We start from the raw sequence: 25,625 nt of genomic DNA on the forward strand, positions 1-25,625 counted from the left end.
TTAATAACTCATAACTGGGCCTGAACTAGGCCAGATAGGTTGGTGTGTTATAAGTGCAATGAAATTGATAAACCCTTGAAGCATTGCGCTTTAAGCACACTATGGGTGCGCTTTTCCTCAAAGCAACCTGATTGGTTGAATTTTTTTCTTTACTCAAAAATTATTTGAATGTACTTTAAATTTATTTAAAGTAATTAAAATAAATTATTTTTGCTGGCAGCTAGCTCTCTGCAACTTTCACATGGTCGCCCGCTGAAGCTAAGCAGGATTGTGCCCGGTTAGTACCTGGATAGGAAAGCTAGGTTGCTGCCGGAAGTGGTGTTAGTGAGGCCAGCAGGGGGCGGGCGTCCGACCTGTGGTCTGTGTGGGTCCTAATCAAGCGGCAACCTCCCGCTCTCCCTCAGGAAGCCAATACGGAAGTAACTAAAACTGCAATTCATCCGAAATTCCGCTAGTCGTGGCCGCTCCTGGCTCCAAAACAGAGCAAATTTCAATTGAGCCCACTGTTAGAATGGCCAACTTTACAGCAGAAAAAAAGGTGTTTACAGCCTGGTACAAAAAAAGATTTTGGTTAATACAGCTAATATTACCCTTCATGACAACTGTGAGGGGGTGAATTTTTTTATAACTCATCCGTTTCCTTTATATTAAGTTATATTAAGTTTGCATAATTAAGGGCGTGGCCACTTGAGTGACAGCTAGGTCTCGTTGGTCGCCGTTACGTCACCTCAGCTGAATCCTGCAGATTAGCCACTGATCTCGGCATATTTATCGTATTTCTGTGTTGTTTTATGTGGCTTTACACAGTCAACTGCCTTTTGGACTTGTTTCCCACAATTATTAGATGGCATGGCATGCTGAGTGGACTTAATTGTGCTCACAAACCATTCACGTGGCCTCCGTTTCCCATGTGAGTAAAGTTATATACTTATATACCATCTCTATACATGTATTTGTTTTATTTAAGATCATTTATCGTTTATATTTATATTTAGAGCTGTAATGCACTCCAGAATCTGTCAGATTGATTAGCTGTAGGCTTTAGAACCGTCATCTGAAGCGTTGTCATACAGTGTTATGCTGGATTTTATCAATAGTCTTACGTTAACTAACACAGACTATATCTGAAGTGTTTGGAAGTAATTTGCGTTTTCCTCCTGTTGAAAAACGTCATAAGAACAATGCTTAGTGGCTCAGTGTATTACAGCAGTGTTTTTAAAAGTCTAAACACTTTATTGATATAGTGTACAACCAAGCACAAGTGGTCAGAATAAAAACGAGTCACAGGTGATAAAGTATTAAGCGTTCTCCCAAAGTAAAGTGTGTCTGAACCAGGTCCAAGCTAAATGCTAGCAGGTGTCTGTAGCTCCGCCCACTCTCCGCCTCTTTGCCCTTGTTTGGTATCCCGCCGTGGGTGTGATGACGCATGAACAAAATGGCGACGGTTGGCCGCGTCTACTTGTGGCTTCTTTTGCGCTCTTCAGAAACCTATGGGTGACGTCACGGATACTACGTCCATATATTTTACAGTCTATGGTAATAATGCCCCAGTATAGTGATGAAGACTCTATAGTGCTCAGTGAGCGCCATATTTCAGATGAGATGTTAAACTGAGGTCCTGACTCTCTGTGGTCTTTAAAAATCGCAGGATGTCCTTTGGAAAGGAGTATGGGGTTTAACCCTGGCATCCTGGCCAAATCTGCTCGCTGGCCTCTGTCCATCATGGCCTCCTGTCCATCCCCTTATCATAACTGGCTTCATCACTCTGTCTCCTCTCCTCTGGCGTAATATGGGTGCCATCGCGTCATCCAGGTGGATGCTTCACACTGGTGGTGGATAAGGAGATTCCCCCCAAAAATGTGTAAAGTGTTTTGAGTGTCCAGAAAAGCGTTAAAATAAATGTAAGGAATTATTATTATTATTAAATGTGGGTCAAGATGTGGCCTACATATCAATTTTTTTTTACATCTGAACCACATACTACATTTTACATCTGGCCCAAATATTGTGTGCCACTATAAAGATGGTGCCCCCTCTGCCAAAACCAGGCCATGTTTGGTCCACATGCTGTATGCCACTGCAGGATTGCCTCCTGTGCTGGCTTTGTGCCAAATCTGGGCCAGAATTATTTGCTAACTAGGTTAGTTTATCAGGGGTCACCACAGCGGAATGAGCCGCAAACTATTGCAGCATATGTTTCACACAGTGGATGCCCTTCCAGCAGCATCCCAGTACTGGGAAACGCCCATACACACTCATTCACACACATACTATGGTCAATTTAGATCATCCAGTTTACCTATAGCGCATCTTTGGACTGTGGGTGAAACCGGAGCACCCGGAGGAAACCCACGCCAACACGGGGAAAACATGCACACTCCAGACAAAAATGTTAACTGGCCTAGCCAGGACTCGAACCAGTGACCTTCTTGCGGTGAGGCGACATTGCTAATCATGCAATAATATGAGAAATTAAAATAGAATTTTTTTTGACAAGTTATATCATGAAAAAATAATATTTTGCCAATTAAATTAACGTTTAAAAGGTTTACCAACTCAGCTTTTCATTAAACATTGTACAATTTTCAAGTCGACCAGCAGATGGCGAATGAACGCAACTTTCACATACCTCCATAAACTAGGGTTGGGCATCTAAGCTATAATGCCGATCCGATACGCATCTCGATACAAAGAATACGATCCGATATATTAGCGATACATTTGTGACATATTGCGATGCAACACGATACGATTCACACCCATATCACGATACAATGCGATAATTCAGCACTAACTAATTAAATCAAGTTTATGAGATTATGTAAAAGAGGATGCTGTGCCATTGAATGAGTTTGATTATTTATTAACCAAGCAAAACCAAGGCTTTTTTTACAAACTGGCTTTTCTCTCAGAGCCAGAGTGTCAGTTTACAGTAGAGGGCCATTTTAGAACCTATAGCACATATTATTTAAGTATTTTCAAGATAAACAGAATGTATAAGTGCAATTTATATTAAAATATATATATTTGCACTCTTTCAACATAAAGGTTGAGCATTGCACAACAAGAATTGTGATTTAACTTTTCAACTATGAAAACAAGTTTTACAAAGATATATTTTGCCACTGAATATTCAAAACTTAAGGTCGTGAACTAGCAGTGTTATGCTGCTTTGAAACATCTTTGTCACTGTAAACAACAGGGTAATAAAAATATAACAAACCAGCAATCTTCTTGCTGTGAGGTGGTCAAACTACCCACTGTGCCACCGTGACACCCATTATTTTTATCATTATCATTATTAATAATATTATTATTATTATTATAATTAAATAAAAATTAACAGGAGGAGGTGTTTAAACCCGCCTAGTGCGGCAGTATAGAGAGGGCGGCGTCCGCAACACCCAGTTATATCCGCGCATAGGGTGGCAGAATAGAGGTCCGCGACACCCGCGCGTCCTCAGTTATATCCGCGCATAGGGCGGCAGAATAGAGGTCCGCGACACCCGCGCGTCCTTAGTTATATCTCAGTTATATCCGCGCAGGGCGGCAGAATAGAGGTCCGCGACACCCGCGCGTCCTCAGTTATATCCGCGCATAGGGCGGCAGAATAGAGGTCCGCGACACCCGCGCGTCCTTAGTTATATCTCAGTTATATCCGCGCATAGGGCGGCAGAATAGAGGTCCGCGACACCCGCGCGTCCTCAGTTATATCCGCGCATAGGGCGGCAGAATAGAGGTCCGCGACACGTCACTTCATTTTCATAACCGGTCACTTTCGTTTTCACATTGTGTACCTGATACACTGAGTTGTAGTGTAAGTGTACACATCCGCAAATCCGTTGCTAAGGCTTACTTTATGTAGGTCGATTAAATTATGCGCCAAAAACAGGTTGACAACACTTGTTAATAAATAAAAAATACATTCTATATTAAAAATATAAGCTGTACCTCGGAAAAACCGATGCATCTCGCAAAAACCGATGCATCTCGATTTGCTTCCAAAATTTCATTCATCCTCTGCTGCTCAACCGATGCACTCGCATCGTGCACGCGCATGACCGCGTATCGATACATATCGGTTAATCTTCCCATCCCTACCATAAACACTTCAGGCCCCTATAGTTAAGCCCTTCATTCTTGGAATTCATACACTGCAAGTATATTCCAGCATGAGGAATGCACAAAATAAGTTTTTCAAACAGTCTTGACTAGTTACATCAGAAACAAAGACTATGAGTTCATAGACGAGATTTTCCCGTGTCTCCCAATGACTGTAAAAAATATGGACGACGCGACAGCCCCTTTTCCCATTGAACGCCTTGAGGGCAAAACGCCTGCTTGACGGGCACAAACTGTCGCAAAAGACTGCTGAAATTGGAGCCAGACATGCGCAGAAGGATTGTCTGATGGAGCCAGAGGAGGAGCCGCGAAAATGAGCAGAGTCGAGCTTCCAATCAAACGCTTTATGTAAAATCAACTACGCCCCCCGAACTTCTCAGCATGCGTTTGCTGTCATATCAACACAAATGGATGTAATAACGTTAACAAATATGAGGGTTTTATATATTCAATCGCGCCAGCTCCAGGCCGCAGCGCATAACTTACTTGCGGCGTCGCGGGCTGATTCCGGCTCGCATGCGGCAGCGCCTGCTCGCTCGGCCGCCGCATCTGGCTCGATTGACTCGGTCTCCGGCAGGCGAGAATCTAGCCGGAACTGTGTTTTGCTATCTGGGTGGCTAGGCGTGTATCAGCAAACTAATAAAGCCCGAAAAAAGCCCCGAACTTAGCGAATAAACAGTGTTCCACCAGGATCATGTATGTCAGAAACTATAGTTTACTGCTGAACTCATTTTGTCATGGTAAAATAACACAGAAATCGAATAATAACATTTCAGTCTACTTCAGTCTCCTGCCGAAGCTCAGACGCCGCGCTTTGAGAAACTGTCAATCACAGCTGTCAATCACGATGACACGCCCAGCATTAAATTACTGCTAAAAACAAACTGTTTACAAAAATGAAGATCTGCACCTATTTCAGCACAATAACCAGTGCCTTAATCGACCAGAACTATCTTTCGGGACATTTTATTGCAAGTGTAATATTTTTTTTTATTTGGGCTCAAGTCTCCTTCATTAACACGGAGGAGGCGGGCTTTATGACTTGTACTGCAGCCAGCCCCCAGGGGGCGATCTAACGGCCGAAACCTTCACTCAAACGTAGGCTTGCGGCACACTTGGTGTCTCCTCCTCATTCGCGTCACGTGATCCTCAAATGAAATCGGTGCTGTGTGGTGAATACAATGCTTGTGTAACAGAGTTATTTTGGTAATATTATTTTCACTCAAAATCCTTTTTTCTATTGAGTATAACTTTAATTTACTTCATTTAATATTATTATATATATTATTTTATCGTTTTGAGTTCATGCTTGTATGTGACTTTCAGGACCTGTTCAAGTGTACTGTCACTTTAAGAGTGTATACTCGTTCGTGTGCGCGCTCATCGCTCTCTCAGTTCACTTCCTTCTAAGCTGAGAGAAGGTTGTCTCGTGGTTAATGGAGACATTAAACGGTAATATTATTGACGGTTGATGGTATATTTTAAATCTAAAATGTTTGTTGCTTCGCTAAACATACTCTGTGATGTGGAAATATGAAACTGTGGTTCTAAATGGTTGTGATTGAGATCGTTTGCATTTGTGAGTGAGATTAGCACATATTAGCATGCTGTAATTACTGCTCGTGTGCCAACAGGTTGTTTAATGAAGATCACAATCACAGAATGCATGTTTTCAACACATTTTCCATTTGTGCAGGTATGTTTTTGTATTGTTGGTAGTTTATGTGATTTCATGTCATTAATATTAATTTAGTCTTATGTTAAGCAGATTAGTTTAATACACGTTCTTTCAAGAAATCGCTATCGCAGTTCACTTCCTTCTGAGCTGAGAGAAGGTTGTCTCGTGGTTAATGGAGACATTAAACGGTTGTTTAATGAAGATCACAATCACAGAATGCATGTTTTCAACACATTTTCCATTTGTGCAGAAAATAAAGACAGTGCCAAGCGGTAAGAGGTTTGGAGTCCTTTATTGAAAAACAACAACACAACGCAGGACGGATTCCACTCGTGTGGGACCCGTTACAATGGTGCCGTGACCTTTTAAGGATCCATCTGAAGACCGACGTCTGCTCGCTCGCCGTGGAAGCTGCATGGACTGGTTTTAGGTACTTTTCAAAGACAAAAGGACTATTTTATATAAAGTGAGGTGGACTATATACATTTTTTTTCTCTCACAGAAGACATTTTCGAACTGAATTCAGACTCTTGAAATATACATTTGCTGACTGGTTACTGTTATTGATTGCCTTTGTTCAGTACAATATTTCAGTTCATTTATTGATTTAAATTTGAAGATAATTAATTGGTACAATACAGCAATATGGCAGAAGGCGTTAATAGCTTTGCTGAAGAGATGAAGGACAATGAGGTGTTTGACCAAAGTATCCAGTTTGGTAGGGGAAGGGATTTTTCAGAATACCTTCTAAACCTAGGATGCCAGGGCCTACTAGCAGAGCATTTGATACACCTGTTTTGACTTCTACAAGATATGTTGATCGTGCCATGCCATCTCCGATTAACCAAAATCCAGATTTGAGTTCACTCATCAGTGAAATAGCTAAAAAATTAGGACAGTCTATTACTGCTCAGCTACGTTCTGATAACAGTACAAACCGTAGTAATTCTGAACAGCCAGCTGAGATGACGCTGTCTAATGTCAAACTAGTGATGCAGTCAGATGTAAAAGAGTCACCAATATTTAGGGGCGATGGTTCAGATAAACTAACTGTACAAGAGTGGGAAAATATTATGTCCCTGTATCTGAGAAAACGTGCTATTCTGATTGATGAGCAGTCACAAGAAATATTGGATAGGCTAATGGGGAAAGCAGGTGATGTAGTGAAAATTAAATTGCGTAATAACACATCTGCTGACTGCACCAGTAAACCTCGCTTGATCTTTGACATTTTAAAACAGCATTTCAGCACCATCTCCTATTCTAGTATGCCCCTAGCCGATTTTTACAATACTTTACCGATGCCATCTAAAGATGCAATGGAGTATTGGATCCGGCTGAACAAGACAATGGATGTTGCCAAGGAATGCCTGGAAAGACGAGGTCGGCTCGTTTGTGATCCAAGTCATGAAATCAGCATGATGCTTATCCAGCATTGCCCAGATAAGTCTCTTTCTAATGTCTTCAAATTCAAATCAGCAGAGAAATGGTCAGCTGGTGAGATACAGGAGAGACTTGATGAACATATGCAAGAGAGGAAAGCTAGGACCTTCAGTAATTTACGCAGTTTGAATATAACTGAACATAGAGCTTGCACTCAGAGTCCTGATGTTGTTGAGACAGTTGCTTCTAACGCCTGTTTCACACCGCAAGCGTCAGCGGCGCGTGAGCAGAGTGTGAGCAGCGCGTATGTCGAGCAGTAGCAGCACGCAGGCGTTTGCCTTTCACACCAGCTGCGTCTGCAGCGCGCAGTTCTTCGGCAGCTGCTGCAGAGATCAACCTATCTCTGTCTATTCTATCTAGTTACCCATGTCTCTCTATACAAATACACCTTTTAAACTTTTCATCTGTCCAGCGGCAGAATAACAGCTCGTTAATTCATGCTCGTGCAGATGATGAGACGGACAAAAGTAACCAATACATGCCATTCTTTTACTTATTTTCGTGTTGTCAGATTCACAGTGCAAACAGCTCCCGGTAGGAATAACTCGAGTGAACATAAAACAAAGCCGATTAAAACTTTCTTCCTCTGCTCAGCTGCACAGCACACAGCGAGCTCACATAATCCAGTATGCGTGTCGAACTACACTACCCACAATACACTTCGCTATGGACTACAAATCCCGTAAATATTCTATTTCCCCTCTCCTACAACACTAGTGTGCAACTTAAGCAAAACTGATACTAAAATTGTTTTACATTTGGTTTTGTAGTTCGGGCCTAAATAAATGTTGCCGTTTTTAATCGTTTTAAGTTCATTTGAATGAATATATGTATACCATTTGACGTTATCAACGTATTTATTGGGTAAAATTGCTACTTTTTACTGTCATTCATTGTGTTTTGGTCATTATCAATGCACTGTCACTTTAATTGAGCGTGAGCAGCGCGTCAAAAATAGACCCAGCGCCGAAACTATCGCTGCACTGCTGCTTCGGCGACGCTCAGGCCTCGCTCTGACGCGCTGCTGCTGCGTGCGATATGAAAGCTCTAATCTGTTAACATGGACGCCGAAAACACACGCGCTGCTCACGCTCTGCTCACGCGCCGCTGACGCTTGCGGTGTGAAACAGGCGTAACTCTCCTTTGTCTATTCCACCTTCTCCTATGGTGCAGTCTGGCAGTGACAGTGCTTGCATGAAAAGTCTAGTGAGTCTTTAGGACCGTCTTGTCACTCAACTGACCCAATTCCAAGTTAGCCCACATCATCAAGCTACAACATTTCAGACTTACCGCAAACCATGCAGGGTTTGTAGATCTTTGGATCATTCAACTGTGTCACATTGTAGACAGGATAACAGATGTCTGAAGTGTTTAACTCCTGGACACTGGAAAAAGGACTGCCCTCAGCGAGCTGATCGTAACCAGCATCAATTGGAAAGTGGGGCTGGCAGACCACCTAACTAGTTAAACTATTGAACCCGCATTTTGGAAGGGGTGATGTGGGTATGGATACTAAATACCTTCATGAAGAATGCGATCTTGCCCAGCTCTATGAGAAAAACTGTAATAGTGCTCCTAGAGGGACCAAGATAGTTGTACAATCTAGTCAGAAAGTCGAAGCCTTCAGTAGCCTTTTCTATGTTCCTGTTCGTGTCAATGGCCATGTTATTCTTAACGGAATGATTGATTCCGGTTCTATGGCATGCACAATCAGTAAACATGCTGTGGAGAAAATTGGTTCTGCAGGCATTTTGCCTGAAAAAAAGCATTCAGAAGAAAAGATTGTCTTGATCGGCTGTGGAGGTCAGCAAACCCAGCCTGATGGTTTCTATGATTTGGAGATAAAGTTCTTTGACACTCGGTGTGTTGCACCTTGCTTGGTCGTGCCTGGCCAGCGTGATGATCTTATTCTGGGCTCTAATATCATTAAACACTTAATTCATGAGCTGAAGAACAACAATGATTATTGGGACATTGCTTCTAGACCTGACAATAAGTTTGATGAAGACGTTCAGCAGTTCTTGTCAATGTTTACGGGTGTTGAGCGTTGGAAAGGAGACACTGTTCCTGACAAAATAGGCACTGTCAAACTCACTCAAGCGGTGGTACTTTTACCAAAGCATGAACATTTGGTCTGGGGCCGTTTGCCATCTAATGTGCCCATGTCGCCAGGCAGCACAGTGATCGTTGAGCCGACCAATTCAAAAGCTATGCCTCGACATTCTAGTTGGTCGTCTTGTTGTACCACTTTGGGGTGACAGGTGGGTGCCTATGACAGTTATGAATCCGACAAATAAAGTGATCACATTGAAGAGGAACAGCAAAATGGCTGATGTGTTTCCGTGTATTGCATCTGAAGATTTTGAGATTTTTCAGGGACTGCACATTACTCTAGTGGAAAACAAGTCAGATGATTCATGTAATTTCTGTGCAGCTGACCACATTGACAAAAATCTACTGAACCTGGGTCTTGAGGAAATTGACGTCAACTGGAGTCAGATAAGTGATGATTGTAAATCTCAACTTACCCAGTTACTAGCTGATTACCAAGACATCTTCTCCAAGCATCCATTGGACTGTGGTGAAGCCACTGGATATGTGCACCGAATACGACTGACGGATAATCGACCCTTTCGATTGCCTTATAGGCGAGTACCTCCTGCCCACTATGAAAAATTTAGGCAAGTTCTCACTGACATGGAAGAAAAAGGTATCATCAGGAAGTCTTCAAGTGAGTTCGCATCACCATTAGTGATGGTGTGGAAAAAGGATGGTGGATTGCGTATTTGCACAGACTTCAGGTGGTTAAATGCCAGAACTATGAAAGACGCACACCCCTTGCCTCACCAGGCTGACTGCCTGGCTGCGCTTGGAGGAAACTGCTTCTTCAGCACTATGGACCTCACGTCAGGGTTTTATAATATTCCAATGAGTGAGGAGGGCAAAAAATATATGGCTTTTACTACACCGCTAGGCCTTCATGAATATAATCGAATGCCTAAGGGGCTTTGTAATAGTCCAGCCTCCTTCATGAGAATGATGCTTGGGATCTTCGGAGACTTGAACTTTTCAAAGCTTCTATGTTACCTTGATGATCTCCTTGTTTTCGCACCATCTGAAAGTGAGGCTCTGTCCAGGCTGCGTACAGTGTTTGATAGACTGAGGGAGAACAATCTGAAACTTTCACCTAAAAAATGTCATCTACTTCAAAGTCAAGTAAGATTCCTTGGCCATATCATTGACAGTGGAGGTGTGTCAGTTGATCCAGCAAAAGTGGAGGTCATCACAAGGATGACTGCTCATGATCTGATGGATAATGATGGCTGCACACCAACTGTCAAAAGGATTAAGTCTTTTCTTGGCATGGTATTTTATTACCAACACTTTATTCCAAACTGCTCATCTATCTCTAAACCTCTTTTCGGCCTTACAGCTGGACAGAAAAGAAGAGGAAAATTGTCTAAGGAAAGGAAGTTTCAAGGCACTTACTGTAAACTTACCTCTGCAGATTGGACTACAGAATGTCATGTCGCTTTTGGCAAACTTAATACTGCTTTACTGGAGTGTGTCATGCTTGCACATCCTGACTTCAATGAGCCCTTCATTCTTTCTGTTGATGCTTCATTGGACGGGCTAGGGGCTGTATTGTCCCAAGTGCCAAAAGGTGAACTACAAGCCAGACCCATTGCTTTTGCAAGCAAGACCCTCAGTACATCGCAGCGCAGATATCCTGCTCATAGACTAGAATTTATGGCTCTAAAGTGGAGTGTATGTGAGAAGTTCAGCCATTGGCTGAAAGGCCACAAATTTACCATCTGGATGGATAATAACCCTCTCACATATATTCTGACTAAGCCAAAACTTGATGCTTATGAGTTGAGATGGGTTTCCAAACTGGCGGCATACACTTTTGACCTGAAACATTTGCCCGGAAAAGCTAATGTTGTGGCGGACACCTTGAGTCGCGACCCTTTTGTTGAGCCAATTGAACGGAGACTGTTGAATGAGCTGTATTCTTACTTGATGCAGGAGGCCAGTGGGATAGGCGAAGATTCCGTTCACGATGTTTTCAGGGTCAGTAGCCATATTCAGCCAAATCAGCCCATGGAGTGTCTTTCGTAAAGTGTTGACTACAACGTGGATTAAGTCAAAGCTCTTTGTCAGTCACACTGCAGTTGGACAGACGGAGCAGAGTCAAGAGCCCTTCATTTAGTCCATCATGTTGAGATGATATCGGGTTGTCAGGAGACTTTACCAGTGCTCTCTGCCCAGGAGCTCAAAAACAGTCAACAGGAAGATCTGACTATATCCAAGGTGTTGTCATTCTTGATTAGACAGAGACGTCCATCAAGAAGAGAAAGGCATGGTGCAAGTGCTCAAGTAATAAGACTGTTGAAGCAGTGGAGTAAGTTGGAAGTTAGAGATGATGTGTTATATAGAGTGACGAAAGACCCTTTGACTAAAAGGAAAAGATTACAGTATGTACTGCCTGATAGTCTGAGGAACAAAGCTCTGTCTGGTATCCATGATCTCGCAGGCCATCAAGGGCAGGACCGTACTATTTCACTTGCAAGACAACGCTTTTATTGGCCTGATATGGAAAAGAATATCAGAGAATATGTTCAATGCTGTCGAAGGTGTGTCCTTGCAAAGTCACCAGAACCTGCTGCTCGTGCCCCTTTGGAGAATATCAAGAGCACAGCCCCGATGGAGTTGGTGTGCATAGATTTTTGGTCAGCAGAAAATAGCAAACAATGTTCGGTGGATGTCCTCGTAGTTACTGACCACTTCACCAAGCTTGCTCATGCATTCCCTTGCGCTAATCAAACAGCAAAGCAAGTTGCAAAAAAGCTTTGGGACAATGTGTTTTGTATCTACGGGTTTCCAGAACGCATACACTCTGACCAGGGCACAAATTTTGAGAGTAACCTCATAGCAGAGCTTCTTCGTCTAGCTAGTGTCGCAAAATCTCACACAACAGCTTACCACCCAATGGGCAATGGTGGTACGGAGCGCTTCAACAGAACCTTGGGTAAATTGCTTCGATCGCTCCCTTTAAAAAAGAAATGTCAATGGCCACAACAGATCCAAACTCTCACATTTGCTTACAATGCAACTATTCACGAAACTACAGGTTATGCACCTTTCTTTTTGATGTTTGGCCGCATACCCAGACTTCCGGTTGACATCATGTTCAATCAAGTACTCGATAACCCCGACATTGCTGATTACGACTCTTATGTCAAGTCTTTACTGTGCTGCTTGAAAAATGCTATGGATATCGCTCAAAAGCATTCCTCTGTCGAGCAAAGACATCAGGCTAATCAGTACAACAAGCGTGTTAAAGGAACTCACTTGTCGGTGGGGGATAGAGTATTGGTGACTAATAAATCAGAAAGAGGCAAAAGGAAGTTGGCCGACAAATGGGAAGACGGAGTGTTTACTGTTGTTGAAGTGAATCCTGACATTCATGTTTATAGGATAAGGGATGCATCAGGCCGCACTAAAGTTGTGCATAGGAATCTTTTACTGGAAGTGAATTTCTTGCCAATTGTTGGAATTGATAAAGAGCAAAGTACCAGTGAAAATAATCAGCCACTGATCATTGTGAAGTCTGATCAGAATGGAGCAGATCAGGACTCAAGCGAAGACTTGTCTGCTGTTTCGTTCACTGAGAGCTCAAGTCAATCTTCCTCTGACTATCCTTACCCACTTCCTGTTTTTGAATCAGACCGCAACCCTGTGGTTCCTGTGACTTTACCTGTAGATTTAGAAAACTCTCATGATTTGGATGAGGTAGACACAGTGGATGCAGATATCCATCAATCTCCTGGTGCTGCCAATGAGTTGCCTACAAATGAGAAACATGAACAAGATTCAAATGAAATTGCACAATACTTACCTGGCTCTCCTGACTTACTGTGCAGTGATCCATCGTTGAGAGGTGCTGAAAATGCTGATCTTGTCAAGCCTGTTAGAACGAGAGTTGGAAGGAAAGTTAAATCTGTAAACAGATTGATTGAATCTATGGTGCAGATGCCAGTTTCAAAAGTTCAAGTAGTTTAAATTGAGAATTCATTTTGAAGTCTTAGTAATTTAATGTACTGACATTGTTTGTGACAAAAGTCAAGTTTAATAGAGCCAAGTGCTGTGTGGTGTATTAGGCATCACATTAACTTATAGGGAATTTGAGACGTGATCAACCACTTGTTTTCCTAAACCTTGAAACTGAGGTAACTTTTATGTTGGTTTCGTGAATTAGATTTGCGAGTCACTTGTGCTAGTATCGTGTTCACTGGGAATGTCTTTTTGGTACATTGAAAGATTTTGATGAAAATAAGGAGGGGTGAATGTAACAGAGTTATTTTGGTAATATTATTTTCACTCAAAATCCTTTTTTTCTATTGAGTATAACTTTAATTTACTTCATTTGATATTATTATATATATTATTTTATCGTTTTGAGTTCATGCTTGTATGTGACTTTCAGGACCTGTTCAAGTGTACTGTCACTTTAAGAGTGTATACTCGTTTGTGTGCGCGCTCATCGCTCTCTCTCAGTTCACTTCCTTCTGAGCTGAGAGAAGGTTGTCTCGTGGTTAATGGAGATATTAAACGGTAATATTATTGACGGTTGATGGTATATTTTAAATCTAAAATGTTTGTTGCTTCGCTAAACATACTCTGTGATGTGGAAATATGAAACTGTGGTTCTAAATGGTTGTGATTGAGATCGTTTGCATTTGTGAGTGAGATTAGCACATATTAGCATGCTGTAATTACTCCTCGTGTGCCAACAGGTTGTTTAATGAAGATCACAATCACAGAATGCATGTTTTCAACACATTTTCCATTTGTGCAGGTATGTTTTTGTATTGTTGGTAGTTTTTGTGATTTCATGTCATTAATATTAATTTAGTCTTATGTTAAGCAGATTAGTTTAATACACGTTCTTTCAAGAAATCGCTATCGCAGTTCACTTCCTTCTGAGCTGAGAGAAGGTTGTCTCGTGGTTAATGGAGACATTAAACGGTTGTTTAATGAAGATCACAATCACAGAATGCATGTTGTCAACACATTTTCCATTTGTGCAGAAAATAAAGACAGTGCCAAGCGGTAAGAGGTTTGGAGTCCTTTATTGAAAAACAACAACACAACGCAGGACGGATTCCACTCGTGTGGGACCCGTTACACTTGGTTTGTTCACCTTCATAATTATCTTTTTTTAATCATCAGAGTAATTTCCCCGTGACGTTGATGAGTTGATGGTGATGCAAATTACATGATTACTATCCGAAATGAGGCATAGCTTTCCTTTTAGATTCACCAACAAGCAAATCCAGCAATTATGTCTCATGGCTGACTTGAACAGCAGGTGTGTTTGTGTTGTGATGATTCATGTTAACCTTATAGGAACACTCCATTTATTTATTTATTTATTTATTTATTTATTTATTTATTTATTTGGAAATATAAGCTCAAGTACCCTAAAGTTAAACAAATGTACCATTTTTTAAAATCCATTTAGCTGATCTCCCGATCTAGTGAGAGCACTTAGCACAGCTTAGCATAAATTATTGAATCGGATTAGACCATTAGCAACTCGCTTATTAGAAAAACGTTTATTTAAAGCTTGACTACATTGTGTACTACTAGGGCTGACAGAAAATGAACAATTGCTATTTTCTAGATCTACAGGGGAATTACCTGTTAGTAAACATTCAGGATGAACACGCAGCGAGGTTGCAGAAAAAAACGGGAGTGCTAGCATTTACAGCGAGGGAATGACATCCACTGCGGTACAGAGTTTGCTGTTGTCTTAGAGATAAGTTTACTGATTAGCCTACATATTATATATTATTTACATAATGTTTTCAGCATATTATAACAGCTTGTCACCCAGTGATAAACACAGTTATTCGGCAAAATAAACCTTAAAGTGAGTGGCGTTTGTCTGACAGGTCCATTTGCGATAGCACCCTCCCTATTAAATAAGACGAAATGGCCAAGCATCCAGCCCCAAATATACAACTATCTCATTGAAACTCCAAGTGATTTTACAGGAGAGAAGTTCTACAAGTCTTTTGATGCCAACAATTTTGTTCTGTGTGGTCATGTGCCAGAAATAATGTTCCATGATTACCAGATTCAAAACTATGTAGTGCTAAAACGAAGGTTCTGCCTAGGCAAGGACAAGGAAAAAAGACAGGACTATACAAGGCCTGGGTAATCATCAAGCAAAACAACTGCATTCCGACCGCGAACTGCACCTGTACGGCAGGGTATGTGGACTTACATTTTAACATTTCATTCTTAGCATTCAGTGTCCGCAGTTTAATTCACCATATTAAACTGTTTTTGCTGAAATCATTGCTGCAATCAAAAACAAGTAATGTGTATGATTCAGCTTAGCATTAACTCACCTGATATAAAATGAGAACTGCAGAGTCAAGCCTTTTTAATTAGGTCCTCACTCCATTCAGCTCTTATGATAGCTGTTAGCTAAAGACATCTGCGGTTGGCATTAAAAGCAGTGTGGTGTACGGTAAAAGTTAAGTTTTCTATTTTTTGACTTTCGGTTTTGGCATCCCATTCCCTAACTGATACAGTCGGGGAACTATACTTTCATTCCGGCGTAATAATCGAAAAAACTTTGCTGCCTTACCATGACTGCAGCAGGTGCAATCATATTAAAATAAAAATTATATATTATGGCCCCGCCATAGAAAAATGTATGTAGCGGAAACAGTGCTATGTAGTAGTGTTGTTGTTGCGATACTGAATTTCATTACCAATCGGTACCGAAATTTTAAAAATGTCCATTTCGCGCTAACATTTTGAAAACAAAAACGCTGTATGTGTTTGCACTCGGTGAAGTGCGTGAACTGATGACCTTCACGGCCAATCGAAGTAATATCTGTCAAGCATGTGAACACAATGGCAAATCAGCGCAGTTTAAGAACACGATCAACATTGCTTAAACGTTAGCAGGAGATGGACGTCTTTAAAATTTCAGTATCGACTGGTACCGAAATCGAGTATCGTGACAAGGGAATTATCCAATTTAGGATGCAGCTTATATTCTATTGATCCTACTGCACACATGGTACAGCAGCAAAGTTCCTTGATTATTACGCCAGAATGAGAGTATCGTTCCTAGACAACTTTTCATTCATTCATTTTCTTTTCGACTTAGTCCCTTTATTAATCATGGGTCGCCACAGCAGAATGAACCACCAATTTATCCAGCACATGTTTTACACAGCGGATGGCCTTCCAGTTGCAACCCATCACTGGGAAACACCCATCCACTCTCAGATTGACACTCATAAACTACAGCTAATTTAATTTATTCAGCTCACCTATAGCGCATGTCTTTGGACCTGTGGGGGGAAACCGGAGCACCCAGAGGAAACCCACACCAACACAGGAAGAACATGCAAGCCGAGGCTCAAACAAGTGACCTTCTTGCTATGAGCACTACCCACTCATTCATTTTATTTTCTTAGTCCCTTTGTTAATCTGGGGTCGCCACAGCGGAATGAACCGCTAACTTATCCAACGCGTTTTTACGCATCGGATGCCCATCCATCTTTGGGAAACATCCACACATACCCATTCACACACACAATTCACCTGTACTGTGGGGGAAACCGGAGCACCCGGAGGAAACCCACACGAACGCAGGGAGAACATACAAACTCCACACAGAAACGCCAACTGACCCAGGTGAGACTCAAACCAGCGACCTTCTTGCTGTGATGTGACAGCACTAGCTACTGCGCCACTGTGTCACCCCAACTTTTTATATTTGCTTTATAAATATATTAATAAATCATTGGCATCACGGTGGCGCAATGGGTAGCATAATCGTCTCACAGCAAGAAGGACGCTGGTTCGAATCTCAGCTGGGTCATTTGGCATTTCTGTGTGGAGTTTGCATGTTCTCCTTGTGTTGGCTCATAGGTATAGGTGAATTGGGTAAATTGTCTGGTGCATTCGCTGCGTAAAACATATGCTGGATAAGTTGGCGGTTCATTCTGCTGTGGCGACCCCTGATTAATAAAGGAAAAGAATGATGAATACATGATAATTTTTTCTTCTTTCCCAGTACTGGATTGCGGCTGGAAGGGCATCCGCTGCTTAAAACATATGCCAGAATAGTTGCCGGTTCATTCCCCTGTGGTGACTCCTGATAAATAAGGGACTAAGCCAAAGGAAAATGAATTAATGAAATCTTTCTCCCTCTTTCACTCACACACACACACACACCATACAATTAATCATCATTAAGCAAGTATTATAAACAATATGCAATTAATTTCGTCTGCATTTCTAATATATGCTTTCTAGGGAGGAAACATTAGCTTTACATTTCAGGCTTCATTTAATGGACGCTGGATATAATCCTCCCTTGCCTTGAGATTGTTTACCTCTAACTCCACTGGATGTGAGTGTGGTTACATGTTGAAGTTATTTAGTAGAGGGTTTCAACATCATGGCTAGATATTTCCAAAGCCTTGTCCTCGATCGCTGAACTGTAATGTCCATATGTATAAATGGACACTTGCTAATTTTAAAGTAGTCTCATGTGAGTGAGTTCCCAGTAGAGCGTCGCTGAGTGGATCTAGAAGAGGTCAAGCAGGGTCGTCCAGGCCTGTGAGGAAATAAAGACAAGTATGTCACAGTGGTAAGCGAATACTGTTTTCCAGTCAGTCTGAGACATGACAAATGCAACCAATAGACTTCTTGATCAACCCTGTATTCATGCCAGACAGCATGTGTGTTCAGACTACTTTAGCCTGCTTGTGATGCAACCCTATAGGCACATGAGGAGTGTTTTGGATATAAACAAGAAGGCATGCTACTTGTTCCCTTCCTGGATGTTGATGCACTGTCAACAGATTACAATGCCAAAAAAATCGTATTAACAAATCAGTCTACTGATACTAAGAACAGCAGCTGAAGTGACTAACATGTTATTCACTGAACACCATATTAATACACAAGAAATTAGCTTTTTATGTGTTGTTAAAGGCATTTTTGCATTGTTTTTCCACTCATGTCCCGCCTCCTTCTGATCGCTATTTGCTGTTATATGAATGACTTCAATGCTATCCATTCATCGTTCGCCTTTTTAGAATACTAGCCAATGATGGCTTGGGAGGCGGGGCTTGAGGACGCACCGCTGTCTGCAGCCTTTCTATCTCGACTCCTAGAAAGGATTAAAGGATTTTGGATATATGACTAGGTAGTGGCCCGAATCTTCATCCAAAAAGCCCTTTGTAGTGTTTTAAAAGTAATTTTCATGTTTTAATTTTAATTTTTAAAGCTTCTAAAGTTTATCGCAGTTTTTTTATCCACGTGCTGAAGCTGTTATTAATTATTGCTGGTTGTTTTGTCATGTGACACGTGTTTCTTTTTCCACCGCTGGACGGGCTTGACTAATCAGATTGGTTTATGATTTCTTATTGAGCGAATAGTTTTGAGTCGTTTTTTATAGCTATATAAGACACATATCCCCGATAGCAGTCTTTAGTGTTAGTATATTCAAAAGATTACACAATTAAACGTTTAAACCTCTTTAGTACAATTATAATTATTATGATCTTGAATGCAGCTCTATGGTGTTTATAGTTTTTGCGCCTCCGCGCGCCCCCTGGAGGACATTATAGGATATCGTTATTAGCAAGAACGTCTAATGTCCGCATCCTCGTTTCTGTGAACCATGTGACGTGTGTTTACATCCTCTCAGCTGTTCCTCGAGAAAAAACAGCGCTGCTTCTTTCAACGCCACGAAAATCTATACATCACACAGCAACAACAGTGCGCTCAAAAACACCAGCTCTAATGTGCATCCTGTCCGTTTGGCTCGTGCAAAGCCTGAGCCCGATTCATGGCTTTACAAAGGTCAGTGAACATTGTTATTCCGCAGAGAAGATGCCGACATTTTTGTTTTGTTGCTTTGCGTTGATCTGGGGAAGATGAGGAACATGTGGCAGACGTCTAAAATGCAAACCCGATCTAGTAGTGCAGTAATGCACGACGAAAAAGCTCAAAATGGATGATGTAAAGAATGCACAAATGTTGTATTATGTGTTAAGTGGATTGAAGTGGCAGGTCAAACACAATGCCAACGTCTTACTGGTTTTCCCAGTCGTGCAGCGTTAAAATGCCACATAACAGCATGGGTTTCTGAAGAAATTCAGCTGTTTTTGTTCCTCTTTTATTTTGTTATCACCGCAATTTATAAACACGGAAGCGTTTTTCTTGTCAGATGCTGTAAGTTTGTTAATACTTGATGAATAATAATAAATAAATAAATAAACACCAAAATAGCAACACAACAACCATTTTGAAAAGTCAATTTTGTTTTACAACTGGCCTTTTTTTGTCTTTTTAAAATATATTTATTTGCATTATGTTCGTTACACAGACACAAACACATCACTAACATAGGCCAGACACACGACACAGGTCTCTTTTTAAATATTTTAGTACCATTGCATATCCCTTTCAATTAAATATGTAGACTTATCGAATTTATTTAATGTATGTTTGCATTTCCTGCTTGAGAGATTATGGCGGATCTGTGCAAAACGCTGTATTTATCCTTTTGCTTTATTTGACAAACACTGCTTGTTGTTTCAGATATATGAGTAGATTTAAAAGTCTCTGCGCCTGTCGTTAAAGTCTGCTCTATTTTAACGCAGTGCGGATGTGTGTAGTGTGTTATAAGTGCTTTAACTCGACTGCGTCTTGAAATGCAGATCTGTACGCGTATGGATGGACTTCGGCGCTGAACGTCACGCTGTACGTCACTATCCACATGTACTAGCATCGAACATAAATGTAAACAAACATACGAACAGAAGCGCCGCAAATACGGCTTTTCTCTCCAAAAACATCGGTCAGAAAAATATAATATTATTATATGGCATATTGGAGCCATATTTTTGTTAATCCGAGGTTTATTGTATTTTGACAACGTCTATTATTAAGCTAAACCAAACAACTTTGCTAGCGTCGAATTACTGTTATGTTTACATTTAAGTTGTAGTAACTTCCTACTAAATACCAGTATTTATGTACTGTTAACCAACAGCAACAACAAAATCTGTAACAGTAACAGATAAAGCAATATACATAATAAGTATTAAAAACATTAAAAAGGCCATTAAACTCCAAAAGCTAAGTTTCTATGGATTGTAATGCTTAATTTATAGTAGAATTCATGTATTACCAGTTAAAATACACACCTGTTAGATCTCCTTTCTCCACCATGTTGGTTTTGATATCCGAATGTTATACCATATTATATGTATTGCATTATAAAATCTTAAGAGTAATTTAAAAGTTTTCATCGAACAAACCCATTTGCGTCTTGCTCTGCGCGTAGTTTGACTTAGTTTGACCTCCACAGACATTAGCAAACATCTCCACAACCTCCCACAAAACCTTGAAAATTGTTCTTTCTTGTTATCTTGAACTTCTGAAGGAACACAATTGCATCAAACCACCAGAGCAAAGCCTTGATGCTATAAACACTGCTGGTTATAATCTTTCTTTAGAGTCACAACTAATGTATATTCAGTTGCTTAGTATACAGTTAAATAAGTAACTATTTTAATACATTTATATACAGGTGAAGTCAGAATTATTAGCCCCCTGAATTATAAGCCCCCTGTTTATTTTTTCCCTAAATTCTATTTAACGAAGAGAAGATTTTTTAAAACACAATTCTAAGCATAACAGTTTTAATAACTCATTTCTAATTACTGATTTATTTTGTCTTTGCCATGATGACTGTAAATATATATATATATATATATATATATATATATATATATATATATATATATATATATATATATATTTTTTTTTTTTTTTTAGATATTTTTCAAGACACTTCTATTCAGCTTAAAGTGACATTTAAAGGCTTAACTGGGTTAATTAGGTTAACCAGGCAGGTTAGAGTAATTAGGCAAGTTATTGTATAACGATGGTTTGTTCTGTAGACTATCAGAAAAAAATTTGCTTATAGGGGCTAATATTTTTGTCCTTTAAATGGTGTTTAAAAAATTAAAAACTGCTTTTATTCTAGGCAAAAATAAAACAAATAAGACTTTCTCCACAAGAAAAAACATTATCAGACATACTGTGAAAATTTCTTTGCTCTGTTAAACATCACTTAGGAAATATTTAAAAAATAAAAAAATATTCAAAGGGGGCTAATAATTCTGACTTCAACTGTATGTACAATTGTGTGTTTAATATCTAATTTCTGTTAAGAAACGGACCTTAACATAATTTAAAAATCATTAAAAAAATCTCATTCGATATGCAAAAATGCTGTTTGACCCCTAGAGCCAATCGATAAAATAATTACTTAAGCGGGCTATTAATACTAACCTCAGCAATTTTTAAATTAGAAAAATAAAGTAAAATAAAAAAAATAAATATTTAAATATAAATAAATATTCAAAACCAAACTAATAATAATAGTTTATTATTATTATTTTTATTATTGTTGTTGTTGTTGTTATTAGTTTGTTTTTTATTTATATTTAAATATTTATTAATATTTAAATATAAAAATAATTATTATTAATACTTATCTAAATAAGAAAATGTTCTAGACCAAACTAATAATAATAATTGTATTATTATTTTTATTATTATAAATATTATTATTAGTTTGGTTTGAATATTTTTTTAATTAACTAATTAATTTATTTATATTTAAATATTTATTAATTTATATTTAAATATAAATAAATAAAATATAAAATTAAATCTAAAAAAAAATTCAAGCCCAAACTAATAAAAATAATAACTTTATTATTAGTAGTAGTAGTAGTTTGTTTTGAATTTTTTATATTTAAATATTTATTTATATTTAAATATACATGAATACAATAAATAGTATTATTAATATTATTATTATTATAAATATTATTATTAGTTTGTTTTTTATTTATTTATTTATTTATATTTATTTAATTAAGTTTCTTGTCGGCTTAGTCCCTTTATTAATCTGGGGTCGCCGCAGCGGAATGAACCGCCAACTTATCTTATTATTATTATTATTATTATTATTATATTATTTCATATTATTAATTATGTGCCCTACAGGGTCGGTCCTGTATTTGGTGTGTTGGTTTTCTCTCTGTTATGACACGTTTCTGCTTATCCAGTCCTGGAATGAATCCTCTAAGAGTTTGTGGTTTCTGCTTTCACTGGGTCAGACAGACCGTACAGGAGTCAACATGAGGCCAGGAGCCTCCAGTTAGGATGCAGACTGTTTAAATGTGTCCCTGTGAAACGCAACACTCTGTAATTAGCAGGACAGATGTACGTCGTAATGCATGGCTGACATGTGGCTTCAGAAGAAAAAGGACCTAATAAAGACTACTTTATATTTAGCTTCAATAACTTCACTAGAGGAACTGTAAGCATATTTGTTCTGGCCGAGCATCAGTGTAGTGTGATAATGCTGCAATTATGCAACCAGCAAGTTTAAACACATTAATGACGGATCAGCTCAGCTTTATAACAAACTGTTCCAGTTCCTCCTGCTAACCCAATAACAATCCAGCAATTGCTCAACCTGCTCTACAATAAAAGCCAGTTAACAATGGCACGAAAACCACCATTTGTCTATTAACATTTTTTATTGATTTACAGTGTGATAAACGGTGCTCGAGACCTGTTTGTTAACGCTCGGAGACATGTAACGAGTGGCGCTCGCTTTTGTAACTTGTATACTGATGTACAGAGAGTCTCTGTAGGGTTGCAATCAGGTCTTGTACAAAACAGAGTAGGAGGTTTGACCCAGATCCTCCCTGCAGTATTTTTAGTGCAGGAGACTCAAAGGGCAGCAGTACAGGAAAGAGCTGAAATGGAAGACAAATGCAGAAAAGAAAAGAAGAACAAGGATGTAATGGCGATGTAGACCGAAAAAAACATACATTAGTGAAGTCAAAAAGTTTAACTTTGTTAGTGTTTAGGTCGTTTAATGCCTTGAGTATTAAAAACGTTTAATTAATTTGCTTAACAAAAATCTTTTATGATTGACAGCTTGTTCTGCGCGAACTAAATATGCTTTAATACCGTCCAGTCCTATATCAGAAATGCTACGGATTGCAAATCTAATTCAATTCTGTTACTACCGTGACACGTAAATGAGTGGGTGTGGCTATGTTTATTAGCGTTTAGGTCATCTAATGCTGAGAGTATTAAAAACGTTTAATTAATTAACTTTTAAAAATCTGTTATGGTTGATGGTTTCTTTCGCGCAACCGTCCAGTCCTATATCAGAATTGCTATGAGTTGCATATCTAATTAAATTCTGTGTATACTGTGACATGTAAATGAGTAGGCGTGGCTATGCTTGTTAGAGTTTAGGTCATTTAATGCCAAGAGCATTAAAAAGGTTTAAATAATTCGCATAAAAAATCTGTTATGATCGACAGTTTCTTCTATGCGAACTATATATGCTGTAATACTGCAAGTCCCATATCAGAAATGCTATGGATTGCATATCTAATTAGATTTTGTGTATAGTGCAACATGTAGATAAGTGAGCGTGGCTATGTTATTGTTTAGGTCATCTCATGCCTTGAGTATTAAAAAAATAAAATTAATTTGCTTAACAAAAATCTTTTATGATTGACAGCTTGTTCTGCGCAAACTAAATATGCTATAATACCGTCCAGTCCTGTATCAGAAATGCTACGAATTGCAAATCTAATTTAATTCTGTTTCCACCGTGACACGTAAATGAGTGGGTGTGACTATGTTTGTTAGAGTTTAGGTCATCTAATGCTGAGAGTATTAAAAACGTTTAATTAATTAACTTTTAAAAACCTATTATGGTTGATGGTTTCTTTCGCGCAACCGTCCAGACCTGTTTCAGAAATGCTATGAGTTGCATATCTAATTAAATTCTGTGTATACTGTGACATGTAAATGAGTGGGCGTGGCTATGCTTGTTAGAGTTTAGGTCATTTAATGCCAAGAGCATTAAAAAGTAAATGTAAAAAATCTATTATGATTGACAGTTTATTCTATGCGAACTATATATGCTGTAATACTGCCAGTTCCATGTCAGAAATGCCATGAATTGCATATCTAATTAGATTTTGTGTATAATGCAACATATAAATAAGTTAGCGTGGCTATATTATTGTTTAGGTCATCTCATGCCTTGAGTATTAAAAGCTATTCATTAATTTGCTTAAAAAATCTGTTATGACTGACAGTTTATTCAGCGTGAACTAAACTGTAATACTGCCCAGTCCCATATTAGACATGCTATAAATTGCATGTCTCATAATAAACATTATCATGTAACTGTATTGGGGTCTGATTTTAATTTAATGTGAGAAGCTATTATATATTAAGAATAAAAATCTTAAATCTGACTGTTAATAAGCACTTCTGAAAAACAAACAGACAGTACAGTCATCGGCAGTGTTGGGCAAGCTACTTGAAAAATGTAGTGAGCTAAGCTATTAGCTACTCTATGTAAAATGTAGCTTAACTACACTAAAAGCTACCCCCCTGGGATATGTAGCAAGCTAAGCTAAAAGCTACTTGGCAAAAGTAGCTTAGCTACATCTAAGCTATTTTTGCGATTTTCATTTTTTAAATCAAAGCAACTTAAATCAAAGTCAATCATATCTTAGTGATCAATAAAACTGTCAATGAAACATATGAGGCAGTATTGTTCAGTTCAGTTATTTACTGTAAATAATATGCTGTACTAAACAGAAACAAATTATAGCATATAACAGCAAAAACTAAAAATCCAATAAAGCCAGGTGTTACCATTTATAATAATTTAGTAATTTATAGTAAAGTTAAATATTTAGCAATACGGATTATATTGTATTACATATTTACAACTATTCATTAATGAATTACACTACATAATGTAATACCATTAGTAACTATCATGAACTAATAGTAATTACCATAGTATACTTTAGCCTTTACTAGAGGAAAAAAAAACACATATATATATATATATATATATATATATATATATATATATATATATATATATATATATATATATATATATATATATATATATTTGGATGGACGGATAGATAGATAGATAGCTAGTTAGTTAGTTAGTTAGTAAGTAAGTAAGTAAGTAAGTAAGTAACCCCCCAAAAAACTTTGTTGTTGACCACCGTAAACAGGAAGAAGAAGAAATCGTCATTCTCGCTACCATATGGATTTACTTTTATCAGCTAGATACCGGCCTCACAGCTCCGTGAATGTCTGTGCTGTCACTTATTAATCCGCGATCGGCAAATGTAGCTTGTGTGGGCGCTAGATGCTTAAAATAATAGCTTCGCTACAGAAAAGC

The 25,625-nt window shown here is 38.9% G+C and overlaps 1 protein-coding gene and 1 long non-coding RNA gene across 6 annotated transcripts in view; both read left to right on the forward strand.

The window, feature by feature from the left end:
* Positions 1-5,504: 5,504 nt before the first annotated feature.
* LOC141380758 (uncharacterized) lies at positions 5,505-6,076 on the forward strand. Its single transcript, XR_012399511.1, has 2 exons — positions 5,505-5,574; positions 5,757-6,076. It is a non-coding gene; the product is annotated as an uncharacterized lncRNA (long non-coding RNA).
* An 8,138-nt stretch (positions 6,077-14,214) lies between these two features.
* pcmtd1 (protein-L-isoaspartate (D-aspartate) O-methyltransferase domain containing 1) overlaps positions 14,215-25,625 on the forward strand; it is a 39,091-nt gene continuing 27,680 nt past the window's right edge. The window contains exons 1-2 of one of the 5 annotated variants that reach the window (XM_073940034.1): positions 14,215-14,618; positions 15,430-15,525. The gene's annotated coding sequence lies outside the window, so the exon portion shown is untranslated. Of the gene's footprint in view, positions 14,619-15,429; positions 15,526-18,394; positions 18,495-18,955; positions 19,154-25,625 lie in introns of those variants that run through there. The other 4 variants (XM_073940033.1, XM_073940032.1, XM_068217031.2 and 1 more) reach the window with 4 other exon arrangements.

This window comes from Danio rerio, chromosome 24 (assembly GCF_049306965.1).
Source record: "Danio rerio strain Tuebingen ecotype United States chromosome 24, GRCz12tu, whole genome shotgun sequence".
In the NCBI taxonomy this organism is placed as follows: Eukaryota; Metazoa; Chordata; class Actinopteri; order Cypriniformes; family Danionidae; genus Danio; species Danio rerio.